Below are 7682 nucleotides of genomic sequence, written 5' to 3' on the forward strand. Positions count from 1 at the left end.
AGTTTGTAGGTTCAAATGGTAAGGAGTTGTTATGTTGGAGGTCTTGTGTTGGAATCCCTAAACGAATGTGGGTGTTATTTTTAATCAGTTGCCTGATAGAGTTTCGATTGGACTGAAAGTCTGAATAGGTTGTAAGTTAGTGGGTTAGTAGGAGAAAAAGGGGGAATATGGGTTAATATTGCTTTTTTGAATTTTTTTTCAAAATTCTTTATTTCTAAAAAAAAACTAACGTTCTTTTTTCTTCCTCTGTCATTTTCTTCCTCTGTCATTTTCTTCCCTTTTTCTTTTCAACTGGATTTTTCTCATTTTTCTTCCTTGTTTTAACAAGAAAATTGTGATACCTTATCGCGGTGTTTTGAATCTTTGCGTTTACTCGTTTGGTAAGTAAAAGTGATATGTTTCGCTCGAGTAGGTAGTCTTTTCTTTTAACCCCGTTTAGAGCTATGTTGAATTTTCCATTGATGTTGGACTTATGTGTTGGCAATAGCAAATCGAGAAGATCGACTCTACTTTTGCAGAATCGTAGTCAGTCGTTTGGAGTGTTGGGGGTAAGCGATGAACTCTTATTTAAACTATTTTCGGTCTCGAGTTTTTAGTTTAATCTTGTTTTAAGATGGTTATTGAGTGTTGGCATGTCGATTCTTAGGTTCCGGAAGGCTCGTGTTTACAGCAGCATCAAAACCAAAATAGGTGTGTACTCTTTACGCTAAAAATTGAGTTTCGAAGAAAGTCGAAAGTGAAAACATCGACACCACACGGGCGTGTGGTTGCTTGTATGGTTGCTCATATGAGAAAACACGGTCGTATGGTCTACGAAAGCATGGCCGGTGCAAGACAAGTCCGTGTGGTGATGTGGCTGTGGCCGTGTTTGCCAAATGGGCTAGGCCAAGTTGGGCATGTGGGCCACACGGGCGTGTGGGTATTAGGCCAGGCCATGTGGGCCAGACAAGCAAGGCCAATCTAGGCGTGTGAGCCTACACAGGCAAGCCATACGGGCATGTGCGCCCATTTTACTGAAATTTTCCTTAGGGCCGCACGGGTCATTCCGATCGACTGTGGGCCTACTATAGGGTCAGTAAGGGCTAACCAAGCCCTTAAACTATGTGATCTGATAGTCTGATGTTCTGCTCTGAGTATGATACTGTTATGCTTGTCTGATTAGTCTGATATAGATTCTTGATATCTATATTTGAGCATGTAAGCATGTTAATCTCTCTCTGTATATTGTCGAAAATTGAAAATTTGAAGAGAATTTAAAGTGAAATCCCTTTGTATTAAGATATTTTAATAGAAAAGGCTTCATTTTGAATTAATCAAGGAGAAAGATCATGCCCTATGAGTTAGGACACGATGCCTTTAGTTTTCAAAAACCAGAATAATTGTCGTTTTAATCGTTACTTAAATCTCGTTTTGATATTTTTGAAATGGATATTCGATTATTTCAGTTTTAGAAAGAAACCATATTCCGTAATTTTGGAACACGACTCTTCTAATTTCAAAAATAATGAACATTGCTTTGGTTTAAAAATTTTCCTTTTTTATGCATCGTGCAAAAAAAAACGAACGTAACACTTAAAGTGATGTGCATTTAATTTATTTGGCCTTAATATAAAAATGGATAAATGTTTAAATATGATATATGATATAGTGATAATGAAATAATATAAAATGGCTATGTGGGTAGAATGATAAATAATAAGTAAATAAAGGAATATTGTAATAATAATAATATATTAATATTAATATTAATAATCATATTATAGTGATGATAAATAAATAATGTGTCTTAAGATAATAATAAAAAGAAGAAGAAAAAGGAAGATGCACAATTTAAAAACTAAATAAATAAATAAATGGACATGACATGCAAGTGCCAAAAATAATGAAAGAAATAATAGAATAACAAGAATACCAAAAAAATAAAAATAAAATAAAAATGACAATAATAAATAAAAAATTACGCTAATAAAAGCATGTATGCAATCTAATTCTTAAGTATAAAAAATTTACGCTAGTAGTTAAGTCAATGGCACCATTAGGCCAGGATCTTATGGTTTTCCAACACTATTTTTCAGCGGTTTTGGCATATTGTTGGTGATGAGGTTTCTAATTTCTGCGGAGGTTCTGAACGGCAGAAGGGAAATGGGTGAGATTAATAAAACACATGTCGTTCTTATCCTCAAAATCGATAAGCCTAAAGATCTTTCGCAATTTCATCCTATTAGCTTATGTAATGTTTCTATAAGATCATTGCTACAGTTATCGTTGATCATATGAACCCTTTTCTAGGCTTCTGTATTGATGAAGCCCAAGGTGCTTTTATTCCTGGAAGGCAAATTTTGGATAATACCCTTATCGCTTATGAGGTTATTCACTCTCTAAAGATGAAGAAGAAGGGTAAACATGGGAACTTTGCATTTAAGCTTGATCTTAGCAAAGCTTATGATCGGGTGGAATGGGATTTTTTGGCCTGAATGTTGTCCAGATTGGGCTTTCATCAAGACTGGTTGGTTCTTATCATGCGTTGTGTCTGTTCAGTCACTTATACGGTGGGCATTAATGGTGATGTTAGTGAGAGTTTTATTCCATCTAGAGGCTTAAGGAAAGGGGATCCTCTTAGTCCCTATCTTTTCCTCCTTTGCGTAGAAGGGCTTTCTTGTCTGTTGAGGGAGGCTAATATTAAAAATGAGCTAAACGGTGCTCCAATTGGTAGAAGTAAGCTCACGATAACTCATTTGTTGTTTGCTGATGATTGCATCATTTTTAGTGACGCTTCAATTGAGGGTGCCTACTCTGTTCGCAATCTTAAAGGGTGCCTCTTCAACAGATAAGGCGACTTATGAGGCCGAAATCAAAAATTGCCACGCTTCTGGGTTGAAGAGGCACCCTTATCTGTTATTGAGGCGGTGGAGTCGGATCGCTATGAGTGGTTCCATTGTTGCTGATTTTGTTGTGGGCTTTGAAGCTTGGAGAAGGTTCTCAGAATCTCCTTGGTTGTTTTTTTTTTCAAAGCTCCTCCTTTTCCGACTTTTGGAGTTCTACATGTTGTTCGTTCTATCAGAAGTTTGCTGCTGGTATTCTTTTGGGTTTTTCTTGTTGTTTTAGCCTTGATTTTGTGGTCGTTTGTTTTTATATGTTCTTTAACGGTCTATTTTCCTGCTTTTTGGTTTTTCTGCGTTGTTGGCTGGATGATTGTTAGTCGTTGTCTTGAGCCATGCACTCAGTTTTAATGAATATCAACTTTATTTTTAAAAAAAGTAATAAATAAATAGATAATAAAATAATAATAATAATAAAGACATAAAAGAAAAAAAGAAAATAAATAAATGCTCTATAAAAAGAAAATAAAAAATAATTTTAAATATTAAAAAAATGAAGGAATAATAAATAAGTAAATATGTAAATAAATAAAAGAATTAAAATAAGTAAAGGACTTAATCTTAACTGAAATGAAATTAAAAGGGTAAATCGAGATAAATAAATAATAAATGGGCTAAACAGTAATAAAATAAATGAATAAATAAATAGAGGACTAAATCGAAATTTAAATGAAATTTAAGGGGATAAATTGTAAATAAAAAACTAATAGGATAAAGGACCAAAATGAAATGCGCGAAAAGAAATAGGGACTAAATGGGAAACTCTATTAAGCGCACCGTTCCCTTGGCAAATCAGGGGACTAAATTGAAAATAAAATAAATTTAAATGGTGCAATCTAAAAGAAAAATAAAATTAAGGAATTAGGACCAGATTGAAAAACAATTAAAAACGAAAGGACTGGAGCCGCAATTAGACTCTTCCCTCAAAAACACGCGAATCCTAGGGGGATCAGGGTTGGGTCGTCGAGTCGTCCTTGAAACAACGCCGTTTTGGGTGTCAGAAGCCAAGCCCAAAACGATGTCGTTTTGGGGGGTTTGTATAAGTAAAAAAAACTTTTAAAAAAATCTTTTGCAACCTCATTTAAAAAAAAACTCTCTTTTGTCTCAACCCCTCCCTTCTATTCGGCCATCGGGTGTCGCCAGTCCACCATGGCCACTGGTCATTGGCGACAGTGACTAGAGCTGCTCATGGGTCGGGCCGGGCCGGGCCCAGAAAAAAATTTCGGCCCGGGTCCTAGGCCTGGGCCCGATCCGACCCAAAATATGGGCCTAGAATTTTACCCAAGCCCGGCCCGGGAAAAAATTCATAAGCCCGGGCCTGGCCCGGCCCAGCCCGTTTTTTAAATAAATACCAAAAATTTATTTTAAAAATTAAAAAAGTATTTTAAAAATATTTTAAAATTAAAAAAATTTAAAAAAAAGTATTTTAAAAGTATTTTAAAATTAAAAAAATAAAAATATTTATTATATTCGGGCCGGGCCCGGACTAAAAAAGTGGTGCCCGAGGCCCGGCCCGTTTTTTAATCGGGCCTCATTTTTTTGCCCAAGCCCATATTTCGGGCCTATATTTTTACCCAAACCCTCTCATATTTCGGGCGGACCGTCGGGCCGGGCCGGGCCGGGCTGCCCGGCCCATGAGCACATCTAACAGTGACCGCTGCTTTCGATGGCCGAAAAATTCCAAAAGTCCACTTTTTGATCTTTTAAACATGTAAAACGCGAATCTAGGGTTAGAATCCTTAAAATCTCGATCAAGATCTGACCAAAAGCACAGAAGGCGCAGTGGAACAAGTAAAAAAAAAGAACTCCCTTTTTCATTTTTTTATATTTTTATATTTGCTTTGAAGTAAAAAATGAAAAATAAAAAAGGCTACCTTTTGTTCTTTTTGAACTTTTTCTTTTCTTTTTTTTTATTACTTTTTCGTATTTCTATATTTTTCTCCCCCTAAATACAATTTGTTTTTTGGCTTTTATAATCGATCTACAAGATTGTTTTCTTTTTTTCTATTGTTTTGGCTACTGTTTGTGTCTGTTGCGTGTTGCTTCTTCTTTGCAGGTGATGGTTGAGTCAACGGTGGGAAAGGCATTGACGGTGGCAGACTTCACGGCGCAAGGGGCACTAGGGTTTCTGTCTTTTCTTAAAACAGTTTAGGTTGTGGGCCACTAGGCTATTAGGGTTTTTATTTTTATTTTTTGGGCCACTTGGGTTTGTAAGTTTGGGCTTGATTTGATTTTTTTTTGTAAATAGATTTTGACTCTTATTATTTATTTTTTTATATTTGGTTTGTTTTTTTGGTTGGGCTGGGGCAAAATTGGGCTTCTATAGCTGCCTATCTTTGCTTGTTATCGTGTAGCGAGAATAGAGTAAAGACTTTAAGAAGGACCAATTTTGTCTGATCTTGTCGAATCTCAACTTTTTGGTATTTCTCTTTTCCAAGTAGCCTCGTTCTAACCCACTGCAACTTCAGGGGTATAAGAATTGTCGCTTCAATTTGCTCCACTGCAATTTCAGGGAGATAAATTTAGTAGCTTCAATCTCCTTCACTGCAACTTCAGGGAAATAAGATTCGCATCTTCAATCTGCTCCATTGCAAATTGAAGGAGATAAAATTTGTAACTTGTAGCTTTAATCTGTTCCACTGCAACTTCAGGGAAATAAGATTTGCTATCTTCAATCTACTCCACTGTAACTTCAGGGAGATAAGATTTGTAACTCGTAGCTTTAATCTGTTCCATTACAACTTCAGGGAGATAAGATTCGCTACCTTTAATATGCCCCACTGCAACTTCAGGGAAATAAGATTTGCTATCTTTAATTTGCTCCACTGTAACTTCATGGAGATAAGATTTGTAACTCATAGCTTTAATCTGTTCCACTGCAACTTTAGGGAGATAAGATTCACTATCTTCAATCTACTCCACGGTAACTGTAACACCCCGAACCCGAAACCGACACCGGAGTCGAACACGAGGTGTTAACTGACTTTAACTCCTTATAAAATTTATTTTCCAGACACTGCCCAATCTGTGTACTAGTCGTTTTAAAAATCATATCTTGAGTTTCGTAACTCGAAAATCAGTTTCGTGATTTTTCCCAGAAACTAGACTCATGTGCCCATCTCTGTATTTTTTTCTAGAATTTTTGGTCAGGCCAATTAGTACAGTTTATTAGTCAAATTCTCCCGTGTTGCAGGGGTAGACTACACTGACCTTTTCCCATTACGACTTGGATATCTCCCAGCACGGGGCTTCAATACTGATGCCGTTTGTTTCTATGAAAACTAGACTCAGAGAGGAATCTGTACATATATGGTACGACCCCTAATTATCTCTGGTTAATTTATAATGAATTTCCAAAGTCGGAGCAGGGAATCCAGAAACCGTTCTGGCCCTGTCCCACAAAAATCTGATTATCTCTTAATATACTGCCCATATGATCTTTTCGTTACTTCCTCATGAAAACAGACTCATCAAGCTTCGATTACATAATTTATTCATCAATTAATTCCACTCCTACTATTTTTAGTGATTTTTCAATCTCATGACACTGCTGCTGCCAGCATCTGTTACGAAAGTAACTAGGTCCATTTCATGCCTACCCTTGATCCAACTCAATCGAACATTCGTGCCATTTTCGCATGGCTTAAAGTTTACATGCCAAAGTTCAAACACAACGTAATAGCTTATACATGCCAAAATGTTCTTCTAAGCCAACTAAGAAGAAAGTACCAAAACTTGCTATCCGGTGTGATGACTTCGATGACGGCCTGACCCCGCAAAAATAGATGAGTCCAAGCAACCTATAATGGGTGACAAGGAAACACCGAGTGAGTTTATAACTCAGTAAGTCATAAGCAATGCACTACCATCCATCAATAACATTATCACAAGAGGAAACAAAATGGAACGAGACAATTTACTCCATCCATACCGAACCATACCATAGTTCCTCCAACCTATCGATTCAGTTTCATATCAATTCATGCATTCACATTCCATATACTCATCAATAGGACATTGAGGCATTTTCATAAATCAATTTATTTTCGTTACAATCAAACAACTAAACGGCCTTTCACCCATCCTACGATAAATTTTATGTACGTGACTTCAAGTATATTTGTCACATAGGTTCAAACTTACCGAGCTCAACACCAAGTATAAGCATAGCACCTATTAGCCATGTACTCAGGACACTTACCCGATCCGCTAACCGCGATCGACTCAATAGTGTCGCACACATAGTGTCCATAATGATTCACGAATGTATATTGAGTCCGCACACTCAGTGCTATATAATCAACTCGCACACTTAGTGCTACGTAATCAAATCGCACACTTAGTGCTACATAGTCAAACTCGCACACTTAGTGCCGCATGGTCAATTCGCACACTTAGTGCATCATATTCATTTCGCACACTTAGTGCAACATAGTCAAATCGCACACTTAGTGCTGTACAATTTAATCCCGCGCACTTAGCGCCAATCTCATGGTCATAAATGGTTATACCCGCACATTTAGTGCCGAGATCAACAACTCAGTACATCTTACCTCTTTTCTTTTCATTCAACAATTTCATCATCACATACGTACATGCATATATATATGTATATTTATTCATTCCATTCAGCATCAATACATAAACATTATGACCATTTGAAACAATACCAACTACATGCTTAATGACTTACCTTGTGTTGGGTAAGACGGTTCCAACTCGGCTACTCAGTGATCTTTTCTTTGCCTTTGCTTGATTCTCCTCCTTTAGCTCCTTGAGCTTAATCAATAATTCACTAGTTTA

Source organism: Gossypium hirsutum, chromosome D06, assembly GCF_007990345.1.
Source record: "Gossypium hirsutum isolate 1008001.06 chromosome D06, Gossypium_hirsutum_v2.1, whole genome shotgun sequence".
Taxonomy (NCBI): Eukaryota; Viridiplantae; Streptophyta; class Magnoliopsida; order Malvales; family Malvaceae; genus Gossypium; species Gossypium hirsutum.